The 16,127-nt window shown below is 41.0% G+C and overlaps 1 long non-coding RNA gene across 3 annotated transcripts; it reads left to right on the top strand.

Moving 5' to 3' along the window:
- Window positions 1-192: 192 nt before the first annotated feature.
- LOC117047770 lies at window positions 193-12,530 on the top strand. Of its 3 annotated transcripts, XR_004426765.1 has the most exons (5): window positions 193-586; window positions 7,450-7,655; window positions 11,284-11,419; window positions 11,772-12,049; window positions 12,457-12,530. It is a non-coding gene; the product is annotated as an uncharacterized LOC117047770 (long non-coding RNA). The 3 variants fall into 3 exon arrangements; XR_004426764.1 differs by lacking the exon at window positions 12,457-12,530 and having other exon boundaries at window positions 11,772-12,103; XR_004426766.1 differs by lacking the exon at window positions 12,457-12,530 and having other exon boundaries at window positions 11,225-11,419; window positions 11,772-12,103.
- Window positions 12,531-16,127: the final 3,597 nt, after the last annotated feature.

Genomic DNA, 16,127 nt, shown 5'->3' with positions numbered 1-16,127 from the left:
GTGCAAGCCAAGATACAGCCTATATAGAAGGGACATCAAACATTGTTTCCACTTCCGCAGGCCCAAAAGACTTTGGAAGAGCCTGAGGTTCTCTTCTGTTCATAGTTTGGCAGCTGTAGTTTAAATCCAGTCTTTTGGTACAAGAAATGACAACATATTTAAATTAAATACACCGCTTTTCACCTCCTGAGAAGTCTGACCTGTAGTAAACAGGGCCTGGCAGAGGCAAACTTCTTGGTTGAAAAGCACTCCCATCCATATGCATAATGATGAGAGTAACCCAGTACCTCACTTGACTGATTAACAATTTAAATTCTCAATTTTAGAGGTTCAAATTAGTGTTAAATCTCCTTTAGAAGCTCTAATGAATTTAATTAAACTAATTAAATTAAGATTTTTCAGCATCTTTTACAACTTTATGTTTTAGGGACAATTAGTCCAATACAGTCCTGAAGCGGTACATTTTCTAACAATGATCTCTGTATAAATTAAACAATTAAATATACCGGATTTATATCTCACCTTCTGTTTTCTCATTGCAGTTTCCAACTCATCTCGAGTACAATTAAAGTGACAAAGAAAAAAGGTAAACACTGTCTATAGGTGTTAAAATATTCAAAACGAATTCAAAAATACTGTTCCTGGATAAAAAGCTGTAATATTAGACAGACCCTGCTTGGGGATGAGTTCCATTGAACTCAGTGGGACTTAATACTCAGAGAACCTGGCTGTAAAACACCACTCTTTCTGCCAAAACATCACTTATCTTGCTCTTTAAAGAGACAGAGACACTTCACATGTCCTTTTGTAGCTATTTATATGGTTCTATTATTCCACCTCAGTTCCATATGCATCTTTTAAGACACATCTCACATCTGAATGTATGGGTGAGTGTTTGATATAATGCTATTTGAAGTGGTGCCCAAATGCCCTTCTCCCTGTTAGATTCAACACTTTAAAAATTGTTTCTGCGCCATTCATTCTCAAGTGCCCTGGCTTCACTACCCCCTTGCTTACTTATTCTCTTCCTTCTCTACCTGTTCTAAGACTGCTAGTCTAAGCACATTTACCTGGGGGTAAATTGCATTGAACTCAATAGGACTTACTTTTGAATAGACAAACAGAGGGTTACACTACATATCCCGCCTCCAACTCTCACACACATATTTTCTTACCCCTCAAACCATCTCAGCCTCCTCTTTCCACATTTCTCTGCTGTTCTACCTGCCATTGCTGCATACTTATACTCTTTTTTTTTTTGCAACCTTTGAAACCACGGGAACGTGTTTGATTCACTGCAACATCCTTCCACCACCACCCCCTCCAAAAAAGCTATCTATTTTATCTCAGTTTTCCACTCTTTTAAGTTCAGTTTGTCACAATTCCACAATTTATTTATTTATTTATTTAGTGAGGAAAAGTTTTCACAAAATTTGCTAACAACTCAGGGTGCATTTTTCCTACTATACACATTTTGAGTGCAATATTCCCCAATACAGCAAGAACTATAATACAGTGGTACCTCGCAAGACGAATGCCTCGCACAACGAAAAACTCACTAGACGAAAAGGTTTTGCGATTTTTTAGGTGACTCGCAAGACAAATTTTTCTATGGTCGTGCTTCGGAAGACGAAAATTTCAATGCATTCCTATGGGAATTAAATTTCAATGCATTCCTATGGGAAACCGTGCTTCGCAAGACGAAATTTTCGCAATACGAAACGACTCGCGGAACGAATTAATTTCGTCTTGCAAGGCACCACTGTATAGCTGGATCAGGCCAATGCCTCATCTTGTCCAGCCTTGTTTCTTCACAGTGGCCAACTAGATGCCTGTGCAAAACCGGCTGTCAGGACACGAGAACGGGAGCGATCTCCACTCCCATAACTCCAGCAACTAGCATACTGAAGTATTATTGCCTCCAATGATGAAGGCGGAGCATAGTTTTCCTGGCTGGTAGCAATTGACAGCCTTATCCTCCATGAATTTGTCCAATCCTCTCTTAAAGCCATCCAAATCTGTGGCCATCATTGCCTCCTGTGGGAGCGAGTTACATGGTGTAACTGTGCTAAGAAGAAGAAGAAGCAGAAGCAGAAGAAGAAGAAGTAGCAACTGTGACTACGAACATTTTTGCAAGCTGTTTTCCATAAAACAATCCATTTGTGTGTCTTATTTTTACTAAAATATCTCACAGGGTTCTTGTGAGGATAGGATGGAGAGGGGGAGAGCCAGGTATGGCACTTTGAGTGCTGTGGAGAAAAGGTGGGATATTAGTGTAACAATAAAAAATAAGTACTTTCAGTAGAAAGTGAGGAGCCTATTGTACTTGCATTAAAAGAAGAAGATCTACACAACTATTGAGATCAAATGACCTGACACCACTAGAACAACATGCATGTTTTAGTAATGCTGGGCCACGAAGTCAATGCGACTTCTGAGAGTAGCCTTAGGGCATAACTGTACTGAGTGTTGCCCAAGGCAGCTGATCACTAAGTGACATATATAATGTAGCTAATTCTTTGATCTGAATGAAAAACCCTGCCTGAGAACGTGAAATCTTTTCCATACATTTCAAACAAATTTCAAAAACTTAGTGTTTGTCCAAAACTCTGGTGGTTGTAGCGTTGCTGCTGCTGCTGCTGTTATTTCAATTTATATGCCACTCTTTGTGAAAAGATCTCATTAGAAACACAATACAAACTATCAGTGATAAAAACATAATAAATACATACTAAAAGGCACACTGACAGGCAGCCTAATAGTAAAATAATAATCATCATGATAGTTCTTTCCCCACACTTTTACAGGCCATAGATTATTTAGTAGCCATAAAAGGTAAAGATAAAGGGACCCCTGACCATTAGGTCCAGTCGTGGACGACTCTGGGGTTGCGGCGTTCATCTCGCTTTACTGGCCGAGGAAGCCGGCGTACAACTTCCGGGTCATGACTAAGCTGCTTCTGGCGAACCAGAGCAGCGCACAGAAACGCCATTTACCTTCCCGACGGAGCGGTACCTATTTATCTACTTGCACTTTGATGTGCTTTTGAACTGCTAGGTTGGCAGGAGCAGGGACCAAGCAACGGGAGCTCACCCCATCGCGGGGATTCGAACCGCCGACCTTCTGATTGGCAAGCCCTAGCCTCTGTGATTTAACCCACAGCGCCACCCCCATCCCTCTAATTTAGTAGCCATAGGCCTGGGTAAAGAGGAGTGTTTTTGCCATGTAATGATGGTGCCAGGCGAGCCTCTCTGGGGAGAGCATTCCACAGTTCGGGAGCCACCACTAAAAAGGTCTGTTTTCTTGTTGCCACCCTCTGAACCTCTTGGGGAGTGAGGACAAAGAGAAGGGCCTCAGGTGCCAAGTGCAGGGTCTGGGTTGGTTAGTATGGTGAGAGGCGGTCCTGGGGTCCTGTAAGGCGTTATAGGTCAACCCCAGCACAGAGTTTTCATAATTCAAGTGTCTCCAAATCCCTTTTTGACTTGCTGTGGGTGGTACAATATACATGCAATCAGAGGTAACCTTAGCATTAGGTCAAGGCATTGACCGTCCCACAGTCTTTTGTAGAGTGAAGAAGTAGGAAATCCTAAAATCTTGAATGGTACTGCTTTCTGGGGAGGAGAGGCGAAGGGAGGGAGGGAGAAGAGGAGAAATAGAGGATGTCGCATATGAAATTCATTTTCTTTCTAATGCATCTTTGAAAACTAGAAATAAGATTTCAAATATGTATTAATACTGGGGATTTCAGATAATGGAATAACTATTCTAACATATTCCTTTAAATAATCTTTTTTTTTTTTTAAGGCCACTCTCTTTTGTCAGGCCTAGTTTGGGCTACCTTAAAGCTGCCTTCAATCAAAGTACAGCTCCTCATTAAGGGGAAAATTATTATTTAACATCCTCATTTTGCTTCCTCTCATGAATTATTTGCATTCCAAAATGTGCACAGCATTAGTTTCAGGGTAAATGCAAATATGACAGCGGGATTCCTCACCAAGCTTCTTTTTATTATTAGCTCCTTTTATGCTCTCCATTTATTATTCCCTCATCATTTTTCACATTGTATTAAAACGTTACCGTTTCCTAAAATAATAATATTTTCTTTCATTCGATAATTGCCCCAGCCTGGTCTACTGTAGTCTCTGTTGCAGACACTACCATCTGTAATTTGCTACAGTTTATAATAATTGTTCGTCTTTGCATAGAGGAAGCTCTGGAAATAGCTATCGTGGTGCCTGAAAGCTTTCTTTCCTAGTGGGCATGTCATGATACCAGGTGAAGGTCACATAGATGGTGGAGAGGCCAGAAGTCCTGGTTGAGCTTAGACTGTGGCGGAGATACACCCTGCAGCCTGAAGATAAATTAATGGTTTTCTTCTTAAAAGAATCCTGTGTTTGCTTTAATGTCACACCTGCCGTGTAGGGTTCTAAAGGGACAAATTTCTCCCTTGGAATTCATTCTCCAGAATTCAGGATAAAAAAAACCCCCGATGACAACTATCCTTTATATTCTGCTTCCAACATATGAAAGATGAATTATTGCAGAGAAGGCAGTTTAAAAACAACAACAACAGCATGCTTAATTTGAATGAAAGCAAGTTATCAGTGGCATGGTTTCTGCCAGGGCCTTATTTGATAAACTAGTTACAATTACTTTCTCCCCCCCCCTGCCTTCCTCCCTCTTCCTGGTCATATTAAAAAAAAATGGTAATAGATCTGACTAATTAAAGTAAACTAATAAAATCATTTGATCATCCTGATTCATGGCACTTCATTGTGCCAAGCTTCCCCGTTGACTCTCAAATTGTTATTGTGAAACCCTTCTGCATATATTACACAGGGGGACAGCTTGTATGTCGTTTCCTATCCTTTCATTGCTGTCCATCATTGAAAAATCCCTCAACACAATGGCAAATAACAGGAACGCGATGCCACTTAGACAATTGCCCAGCCATGTCCTTTTCCAAGAATGCAGCCAGCAGTTAATAATCTGAGAGGGTTTGTTCCCTTTTCTGTGTTGATACTGGCAGTTATGGATCAAATGTGGATTTGGATGCGTGACTACAAAGAATCTGAAATAGATCAATCACATGGAGGAATAAGACTTAACATTCACAAACCCTCAGAGCAGCGTGTAATTTTGTATCAAAACATTCTCTGATCATAACTGAATAGAAAAGGAGACTGTTTTAACTTCCATACAAAGCAGCCAAGGGTTGAGGAACAAATTGACCAAATACAACATTTTCATTAAAAAAAACCAAACCAGAAAGAAATTAAGGTTTATTCCATTGCTTTGGAGAGTGGCTTTTTTTTCTCTCTCTCCAAACTTCCAAAATGGACATGACTATTTAAGGAGAAATACAGCATTCTTTTTAAGCTGCAAACTTTGCCTACCACCCTGAGATGATGAATGCTTTGACTTTTATGTCTCCATATGCTTTTGGAGGAATGGTAACATAATTATTATACCTTCAGTAGGTCTATTTATACAGGTTGCAGGATGGATGTGATATAAAAGAAATATATGCATATGAATGTGTGCCCATTCCCTTTGCTGGTTTTCTCAAGGGATCTTGGGCTATATTCCTTAACTCCATGGCTGATTATTACAATTTATTGATATTGAGGGGCAGGGGAATTGAGGCTGAAATGCAGAGACATCCCAACTTCTTGGCTGAGTCAATATCTTCTTGAGCTCTTTTTCCAGATTGCAAGAAATGCGGTATTCAAGTGTCTTAAAACATTAGATATTTTATTGACTTAGCAGTCAGTTTGTCTTTTCAACAAGTATTTCTCCCCCCCCCCCCCCAGCAACACTCCTACTTTCAAGGTTGCTTGGTTTATAAAGGACATTCCTGATATTTATCTAGCAGAAAATCACGATATCCTTGGCCAATAACCTTAGAGGACCATTAATCCTGGTTTTGTTTGCGACTGTTTTGTGCCTTTACTTTCCCTCCGCCCATTGCTAGTCTTTAGTATTATCAGCTATGTCTCTGGCAGTAGAGGCTACTCTGTAAGGCCCCACCAACCTCAGTTTGCCTACCTTGCTACTTACAACCAATCCAGAGGCCAGCACTGCCTCCCTGCTTCCTCCTCCTTAGTCTGAGTGTTGGCATTGTAGAACTCAGCAGAGAGGATGGGGATAAAGCTCTTAAGTTTTTGGGTGTGCCTGTCATTGACTCTAGCTCCACCTGCGGTTGGTCTTCCAGCCTTCTGCCCTTCCAGTCCAAATGGGCATCACCTGCCATGACTGATCCCTGGAGGTGGGTTTATCTGCCTCGGTGTTCTGGTAAACTGTTCCTGTCTGAGCAAAAGGAGGCATGGAGAGCCCTAACTAGTCAGTTCATTATTTCAGATATGTATTTCAGCTTATCCAGAGCTGCTGTATGCAGACAAGCACCTTAACTGATATATATCTCAGTTAAGGTGCTTGTCTGCATACAGCAGCTCTGGATTGGCATCCCTCTGTCTTGGAAGACAATAGAAGCATGCAAGTGTAATAGAACATTAAAAGAGGTAGGTTTTTTAAAAGACAAAAACTAAATAAATTCACTTAATATAGACATCAAAGGCGTGCCTGAATTGTTAAAAAGGTCTATATTGCCTTCATTGCTGCCTCATAATTTCTGCCCATAAGCTCAGACTTAGTGAAGTTGAACAGAATTCAAAAATTGGGTGGCAATCTCAGCGAACCCTTGTTGATATGTGGTGCCCTGAACAGAGCACTCAAAGTTGGGTCAGTAGTTTACTGCACAGTCTCATTTTCAAATATTTCCTGGATCCAAGGCTTTCAAGGGTTCAGTGGCATCCAGGAACTATCTAAAGCACTCACATCAGAATAAATGTCACATCTACATCAGGCATTCAAACCACATCTAAACATATTTAAAGCACATGGGTTGTCCCAAAGAACCTGAGAACTGGGTTTGTTAAGTGGGCTGGGAACAGTAGGTTTGGGAGCAGTAAACTACAGCTCCCAGGATTATTATTTTTGCGGGGGGGGGGGGAGGAGTTGATGTGTATTAAATGTGCTTTAAAACTATGGTTTGGATGTGCCCAAAATTGCAGTCTCTCTCTCCTCCACCCCCTGCATCTGATTTATAAAACTTTTCACAGGCAGGAGAAGAAGCCCTTTTACTGAGCTTGGCTGCTGGAAGTGTAATCAGAAAGTCTGCAGAAATGAGAAATGTAGAGTAGTGGCCATTAATTCCCCCCCCCTCTGCCCCCAGTATGATTTTCACCTCCCTCACTATGTTAGAGAGTTTCGTTGCAGACTTGTAGCCTATGGCAGTAGGCTAGGGAGAATGCACTTCAGTGAGATATAGCTCATAAAAAAGTGTGACAAATTGCAATGCCAGGGTTGTCTTGGTTGTTTGTGATGTATTGAAATTAAATCCCAGACCAGACAATAAGGGCAGTGACAGAAGTTTGCTGTTTCTTATAGGTCCCCTTTACAAAGCCCATAATGAGAGAGACTCCGAAAAACTCAACACATCCTGAAGCAGAGATGACAAAAGCATCTATTCCAGGAAGGGAAAGCTGTCATGAGTAAGACAGAGAGTGAGGGAGAAGACACATGGTGAGTGTGGTCCCGAGAGCTTCTCTGCTTTACTTAGGAGTGTCCTTCTGTTAAGAAGAGCAGTAACTCAGGTGCGCACTTTATGCATTACAGCGGTGCTGGCAGAAAAAATAGGTTCTTTGATTTATTCCTTGCCTAATTGAAAACTTGCTGTGGGTGGTTTTCAGAAAATGAGTTACACCAGAGTGCAGCTTGAGCCTTATAAAGGCTGAGTGCCCATAAGCCTGAGAGGTCAAGAAAGTTTGGGTTTTCCATTTTGTTTGGTTTGTAGTTTCCAAACAAAAGCTTTCAGGAAGGAGTCTTGCCGGCCTTTAAAAATGTGATGGCTTGCTGATTCTTGTAGCTTAGAGTACCTTAGATTTCGGAGTGAGAGGAAGCAATCTATGAATATAATAAAAGCCCTGCTGGATCTGACGGCAAGGCCTACTTTTTGTTCAGCATCGTGTTCTCACAGTGGCCGACCAGATACCTATGAGAAACCCACAAGGAGGACATGAGTGTAACAGTGCTCTCCCCAATTATTCCTCAAACTATCAGAAAGTAAGCAGGTTGACTTCATTATGTGGGCGCTTGCTAACAAATCACCTTTGGTTACAGTCTCTATAGAAGCACTAGAAATGAAGCATCAACTCTCAAATTTCTCTTTGAGCTTACAGTGGAACTCCTATCCTTGAACATTCAGCTAGAGAAGAAAACTACTCATAAAGTTTGCCCAGAGCCTTCTTTAAATAGGGCTATTATTTACAGCTTTCATATTAGTGTCTTTATCAGTAGCAACTTTTACTTAGGAGTATTCAATATTAATTTCTGAAGCTAGCACAGTGGCTTGGCTTTCTAGGGGGCTATCTTCTGCTTTCTTTCCTTTTAAAAAATGGGAGCAATTATTTGTGCTTATGAGAGCAGTGGGAAATGCAGCATGCTAAAGAAAGAAAGAAAAAAAACCAAGGGAAAAACCCATCAGATTAGCCACAGGCAAATTACAGAAGAGACACAACCCCAATGCACATTTGCTCCAACTATCCTGCTGCTGACCTCCTTTTTAAACTGGCCATTTGATTTATGTGAATGGATGAATCACCTTGGGAGAACTTTTCTTCAGAGCATGTTCCGAGTGTGTACTACTGAAAATACTAGTCAATATCTTTGTAATGTCACACACACACACACACACACACACACACACACACACACAGTTTTAACCAATGATACTTCTTAGTATCCGTATAGTTAAAGCTATGGTCTTCCCGGTAGTAATGTACGGAAGTGAGAGCTGGACCATCAAGAAGGCTGATCGCCGAAGAATTGATGCTTTTGAATTATGGTGCTGGAGGAGACTCTTGAGAGTCCCATGGACTGCAAGAAGATCAAACCTATCCATTCTCAAAGAAATCAGCCCTGACTGCTCACTAGAAGGACAGATCCTGAAGTTGAGGCTCCAGTACTTTGGCCACCTCATGAGAAGAGAAGACTCCCTAGAAAAGACCCTGATGTTGGGAAAGATGGAGGGCACAAGGAGAAGGGGACGACAGAGGATGAGATGGTTGGACAGTGTTCTCGAAGCTACTAACATGAGTTTGGCCAAACTGCGAGAGGTAGTGAAGGATAGGCGTGCCTGGCGTGCTCTGGTCCATGGGGTCACGAAGAGTCGGACACGACTGAACGACTGAACAACAACAACAACTTCTTAGTAACATTGGGAAGCCCCAATATTATTCAAGAACTGCACCTGAGTTCCTAGAGCTCAGAGCAGACTGAGATCAAAGTAAGGGTACAGGTGTGTTGATGACGGATGGGGAGAAATTCAGTTCAGTTTGTACCCCAGTATGCTTCAGTGATGTGAGTGACTAGAGGTCAGGTGAGTACTACTGCCTGAACCCACCATCTACTACTGCCTTCTGTGAAGTCCTCAGATGAGATTCCCCCAGGTCTAGGTCAGATTGGCTCCTGGTAGTCCATTATACACACCGAAGCTGTTGGTTTGTGTTCTGTTTCATTTTCTTCCCTGTTTGGACTCTCTGCCCATTTTTGAACACAAAAATACATTGATCCACTATGTAGCAGACAGAGCCCAGTTTGAAAGTTTAAAGTGTTTTATCAAATTATGGCATTTCAAGGAAAGGGAAACTTCAGGCAAAATTTCTGAAATGCTTAACATTTCCTCTCTCAAATCAAGTGATGTATATTCCACAATTTTTAACAGTTCTTTGTCAGGGCAAACTATTATTGAAAATTATTTTGAAAATGCAATAGTCTTCATCTCCCCTTTCCCCCAAGGATTAAAAAATGATCCTGAAACTGCAAAAGTGGTTTCAGTATAGTTTTCACAAATTACTAAATCTGTCATATTAATCTGGCCAGAGTAACAACTAACTTGATCTTCACCCCTCCATTGAAACAACTGCAGGACAGAAAAACGTACAGGACAGCAGGGAAACAGAGTCTTGTCAACAGCATTCATGGTGTCCAATATCTTTTATTTCCTGAGGCAGAGAAGCAAGGAGCATCTCTCACCCATCTAGGTGCAAAGTACCCATGGCTAGGGATTGATGGAACTGACAATTTTGGACCTCCCAGTTTCTCGGTTTTTTCAGTCTGAAATTCACTCCAGTGAATTCAGTGAATTTTCAGTTCAGACTCAAAAAGTGTGAATCCCAGTAGTTTCCCATTAAAATGCAAAAAAACCCAATGTTGTCACTACAAGGGGCCAAACCACATCTTATGCTATGCCTATCAGCTTGTTTTGGCACCTGAGGCAGAAAAGTCCTACAAATTTCTCCCTGCTCTGACTTCCTGGCAGTAAAAATACAACAACAATACATTAAGTAACAATGGATGTTCTGCCCTTTCAAGGGACCCAAATTTACCTGCCTGAGGCAGCCATCTCATTGTGCCCAAATGCTCAGGCCGGCTCTGACAGTAGTACCTTTGCCACTGTTGCAAAGACCTTTCTTTCTATTAGTGATAGCACTTGATTCCGAGTGAATTCACAAGGCATTCATCTTTGGTAATAAGCAAAATGAACTGCATTTCTGGGTAGAAAACCCTTCCTCAAGGAGTGAAAAGTTGAGTGGCTCATTTGTTCCTATGGCTTACTGAAATCTTCTAAAGCAAAAATTTCAGTTACCATCCTTAATTGCTGCATCAAGCCCTTTGTATTCTGACTCATGAAAACATGTTTTAAATTCTTGAGTTTGCCTGATGACGAATGACTTTTCCAGCCCTGAGCACCTCCACCACATTGCTGACAACAGGCAGCTCAGAGCACTTTGACCCTCTGCTGATTATCTGTGGCTTGACAGTAGCGTAGACAAAAAAAGACAGAAAATTAGCACTTCTGAATGCCTATTTTGCATTCTTCAAGTACATTATTAGAAAGCTTTTGTCAAAAGTGGCAGACGACATGATTGTAGTGATAATAAATGCTCTTTGATTCAAACAGCTTTGTGTTTGCAATACACCCCAAACGAAGATCTCATTTGTTCTGCTAGCAACAACTAATCTTTCCAAGTTGTTTTCATTTTATTTTTGTGGGTCTTTCTTTCTTTCTTTCTTTCTTTCTTTCTTTCTTTCTTTCTTTCTAAAAAAAGGTCTTTCAATGCCCAATGACTGTGTATAAGCTTCAAAATCATTTTTCTTTTAGGTGCCATGGTAATGAAAGGATTTTAATCATTGACATCACTATGTGAATTATTATTACAGAAACCCCTGCTGTTGAGTTAGACAAAATTAACCCAGTGTATGGGGCATTAAAAAAAAAAAAAACCTCAGCTAATTAGTGAGCGAATAAGAACAAAGAAAATGGGAAAACAAAGATGTGGAGAGGAAAGATGCTTAGGTAAGAAGCTCTGCCTGCCTTTCCAAACATTGATCTTTTTGTATGGAAATCTTTTCACTCACTGATTCATTCCATTAGAGTTGAGTTGTTTTGTGCGTGTGTTTTGTTTTTTTGTTTTGTTTTTTGAAAAAAAACACCATTTTGTAATTAGTTTTCTGAAGCCACAGTCTCTCTCTCTCTCCCCCTCCTCTTTCAAACTGTTGAAATCCAAAGGCTCATAATAGAAAATGGAAGATATTCTAAAATGCTTTTAAAATTATTTCCCAGGCGATCAATATTGGAGGCGTATGGTAATTCTCTGGATTATTCTAGGAAATTATATGTGTGTCTCCTCCTTTTGCTCACATGACAGGATCATCTAACTAATATAGCTCGGCTTCGTTGGAGGAAACCATTTATCTGGACGAAATGACACCGTGGTCCAGGTTGCAGGTCCCCTATGGAACGTGGAGAGCAAGTCATAGGTTTAAATCACTGCGTGGCTTACATTTTTTCTGCAGCTAGTCATGCTGGTTTCCAATGGGCAATGCATCATGCTGCTGATGTAAGAGCCGAAATGAAGACAATCAACCCTGAGAATCCACCAGAGAAGTATTCATGCTGGGCGCCATTTGTTCCTAATTGCTCTTTGTAAGTTATAGTTTGAGATAAAGCTCCCAAAATGGAATAAACACAAAATAATAATTAAGTCTGTTTCTCTTTTTGAGCCTGACAAAGGCTTTTAATTTTTTTTGTGTGTGGTGAGATTCCACTTGCTCCCCCCCCCTGTGTCCTGCTTCCCGCTCTACTCTTCTCCCCCATCACCACCAATTGCGGTTTTTCTTTTGTGCATATCAGGCTGAGATCTATCTCATAAATAACATTGAAAAATATTTGCTGGGTTTTCCTTTCTAATCCATCATTTTGTTTGCATTGCAAATGTAGAAAAACAATCATCTAGTCATCTTGTGAGCTTGTAATTTAGTATTTCAATAATCTTGGATTGTTGAAAGGCTTGTGGAACGAAGTGACATTTTGTGCCTCTTCTTTATCTTCAGGAGGAAACTGTCCCCAAGAATTATATACGAGCGCAGGCTTTCTAATTGTGTGGTTTTGAGAATCTCCAGGTGATCGGATACTGCAGGAAAGAAGGTACACAACACAGTTTGGTGGAAATAATCTGTAAACTACCATCAACCATCAGTGGAGTGGGGCAGCAGCACTTATCTGATATCACCGTGGCTTACTGGGAAGGGTGAGGTAGTGGCAAGGTTGGTGTGGTGCTAAGCCTCTGTTAAAAAAATCTTCCACACCCCGAATTCCACTTTCAGCACACCTAGGAATGAACAGATATGTCAATTTCAGTTCTCTAAGGTTCTCATTTTTTCAATCCTGAATTGAGTTCCCCACATTTCTGCAGCAATTTGCTTTAAAAAAAATCATGAAAATGTTTCACCATTTTAATGCAAATTTCTCCTAATAAACACTTTTTGTGTCCAGTTTTGCTTGCAGAAAATTGTAATATATATGGGTTAGTGTGCATAATTTATTGAGGTGGTAGTTACCACTATTTCCACTATTGAAGGAGATTGTCACCAGGACCGTCTTTACCCAGGGGTGTGGGGCACCCGGGCGCCAAATTCTGGGGGGCTCCAGGCACCTGCCACTGAAGCTGCTATCTAAAAAGTAAAGGTAAAGGACCCCTGACAGTTAAGTCCAGTCGTGAACGACTCCTGGATTGCGGCACTCATCTTGCTTTACTGGCCGAAGGAGCCAACTTTTGTCCACAGACAGTTTTTCGGGTCATGTGGCCAGCATGACTAAGCCACTTCTGGTGAAACCAGAGCAGCGCACGGAAACACCATTTACCTTCCCGCCAGAGCAGTACCTATTTATCTACTTGCACTTTGAAATGCTATCAAACTGCTAGGAGCTGGGACCGAGCAACGGGAGCTCACCCCGTCACAGGGATTCGAACCGCCGGCCTTCTGATCGGCAAGCCCTAGGCTCAGTGGTTTAGACCACAGCGCCACCCACGTCCTTCTTAACTATCTACCTGTTATGAAATAATAAATAATTTTGATCAAGCTAGAAAAACTAAATACATATATACCTAGCTATTACCAAAATGCATACCTACCATTTCACTAAAGGACTTTCGACTTTGTGCGCTAATTTATTAAAGATGTGCCACGCCAGCGGTGGTGCTTGTCATTCCCAACAGCAGCGCTAGTCAGAGGAGTCAACTGCGGCGCTTGAAATTCTCAACAGCGCCGTGCATGCAAAATCAACTCTTTCAAAATATTATGTTACGTATTGTATTGAGCTGCTATGCGGCAGCGGCACCTTTGACACAACTGATCTCACGCCGCCTGCCTGCCACCTGCATGCAAACCGCGCGAGATCAGTCGGGTCCAAGGTGCCACTGACCCCGAGTGAAACATTGCAAATTGCGTTTTAATTTCATCACTTACAGTTCAAATTCGTTTAGAGAAATCATTTTTAAAAGGCGTGGTGTCTGACATAAGCATAATAAGTTTTAATTTGGGGCTAAACTAAATTTGGGGGCACTGGGCGGATTTTTGCACCCCGGCGGTGCATATGCTAAAGACAGCCCTGTCACATACAACATGGGGCCTCTATGCACAAGAACTGCAATAGCTTTTTCACACCACAAAGCCATTGCATTAGTTCTCCTGTGATCACATGGTTATGTGCAATGCGTCCCCCCCCCCCACTGGAGGTTCTCAAGGGTATGAAGTACTGGCACCTTTTTTTTCTTGAAGAAAAGCAATAGATATGTGACTTATTCTGGCATAACTGCAAATAGAGTGGATGGATGTGTCCATTTTGTTTCTCTTCATTTCTCATCTTTTCAGTCTCAAAATTCAGTGCTCCATCTTTCTGCAACAATTTGCAATGCAAAGAGGAAAAATCCCCAAGAGAATTTATCAGCGTTTTAGCATCAGTTTCTCCTAATAAGCACAAATTTTAATTCAATTTTTACCAATGTACACATTTTTGTAAAGCTAATTTCCCTAATATAATGCATTTTTGTATGCTATTTTCACTAATATGTGTATTCTTTATGCACACGTTACCTTAGCACGTGCATTTCTGTGCATGTTACTTGGCTGGAGAACTGCGTTGCAAAATTCAGAGAAGTTCAAATTATGAAGGATGGCTCTTTATTTTTGGTTTGCATATTGCTTTGGTAAATGCTAATTTGGTAGGTTTGCCTTTAAATGTGAACTTAATTGAATTCCTCCCCCCTCCATTCTTAATTGCAAATCTGATAATGGCATCCTGACCCCTGAGGCACCCTCTAGGAGCTGATGTGCTGCAGTAACTAAGAGTGTGGGCTGGGAAGTCTCTGGTCTAAATCTTGCTTAGGCAAGCCACTGTTTTATCGGTCTCTGAGTCAACAGCCCATCCGCAATATGGGTGCAATAATACAGACCTACAATTCAGGCTGTTGCAAAGATTACAGAGACAGTATGCCTAAAGCACCTTATAAATCCCTGGCTGCTGCTCTCATATGGTATGAAGAAACAACATGTAACATGTCTGTTTCCTACATCATATTTTGATGGCAAGCATTTAGAAGAAGGATGGGAAAAAGTCATACCAGCAGTCCTCTGTAGTTGAACTGGCAACTATTTGCAAATAATAATAATAATAATAATAATAATAATAATAATAATAAACCTACAGCTGCCAGGGAAAAGATCATGCACGCATCCAGCCACCACCACCCTCTTGCACTGCAGCATCCAAATTTAGGGCTAATCCACTACCACATTTCTTAAACTACCAGGAAGAGCACAAGGCAGCATTAATACTCTCATGCTGTTATTCTCTGCAGTGTAGAACCCCACGACTTATTCCATCATGACTGCCACTTATTTTAATAGACTGCTTGGGAATGTCCCCCGAGACCCACTTATGGTGGAAGGCTTAAGATCTCCATTCACAGTCTTAAGGAAAGACATTTTAGTCTTAGGGTAGATTAAACCCCCGGGCTAAAAATAATAATATGCAGCTGTGGATTAAACCCCTTGATTAACCATACATAATGTCACAATCTTCCCTTCTAGTTTTCAGTTGTGGTGCCATGGGCCATTGCATCTAGCCCCTGGTGAATTTAGCACAGAGGAATGGGAAAATGTGGGTCTTCGGCGTTGCACAATTTATTAATATGGTGCTAATTGATGCTAGTTTGCAACACTTGGAATCCAAACTCAATGATTCCATAAGATAAATCTTTGTAAGAAGAGATGTGTGTTTCTTTGCAGTGGATGTCTATAAGCTGAATCTCCCCCCCCCCCAAAAAAAAAACACACACCAGACCAGGAGTTTTGAGTGGTGAAGGGAATATTCAGAATTTAGATAAAGCTTATGCACTATTTACAACAGCCTGCACTGGCGTAGAGTTTTATGTGGGAGACGTGGTGAATTTGAATAAGGAGTGGTGGATGACTCAAGCTTGTATCATTCATGTTTGCCTTCATTAACTGTGTGATAAAACTGAATCTACACTATGAATAATGTTTTTCTCCCTCAACCAGTGAGTATGTTTTATTTCATATTCTGCACTTGTTTCCCCTTCACTAATATTGATGGAAGTTTCTACAGGCTATGAATTCATTATATGCATAGATATTTGCTGAGTGAATATGTGTGAATAAGTTTAGAGCTCATGATTATTGTCTACCTAAAATAAAACGCA

Source organism: Lacerta agilis, chromosome 6 (assembly GCF_009819535.1).
Source record: "Lacerta agilis isolate rLacAgi1 chromosome 6, rLacAgi1.pri, whole genome shotgun sequence".
Classification (NCBI taxonomy): domain Eukaryota; kingdom Metazoa; phylum Chordata; class Lepidosauria; order Squamata; family Lacertidae; genus Lacerta; species Lacerta agilis.
The sequence above is the reverse complement of the archived record's forward strand: the minus strand, read 5'-3'. Positions and strand labels throughout refer to the sequence as shown.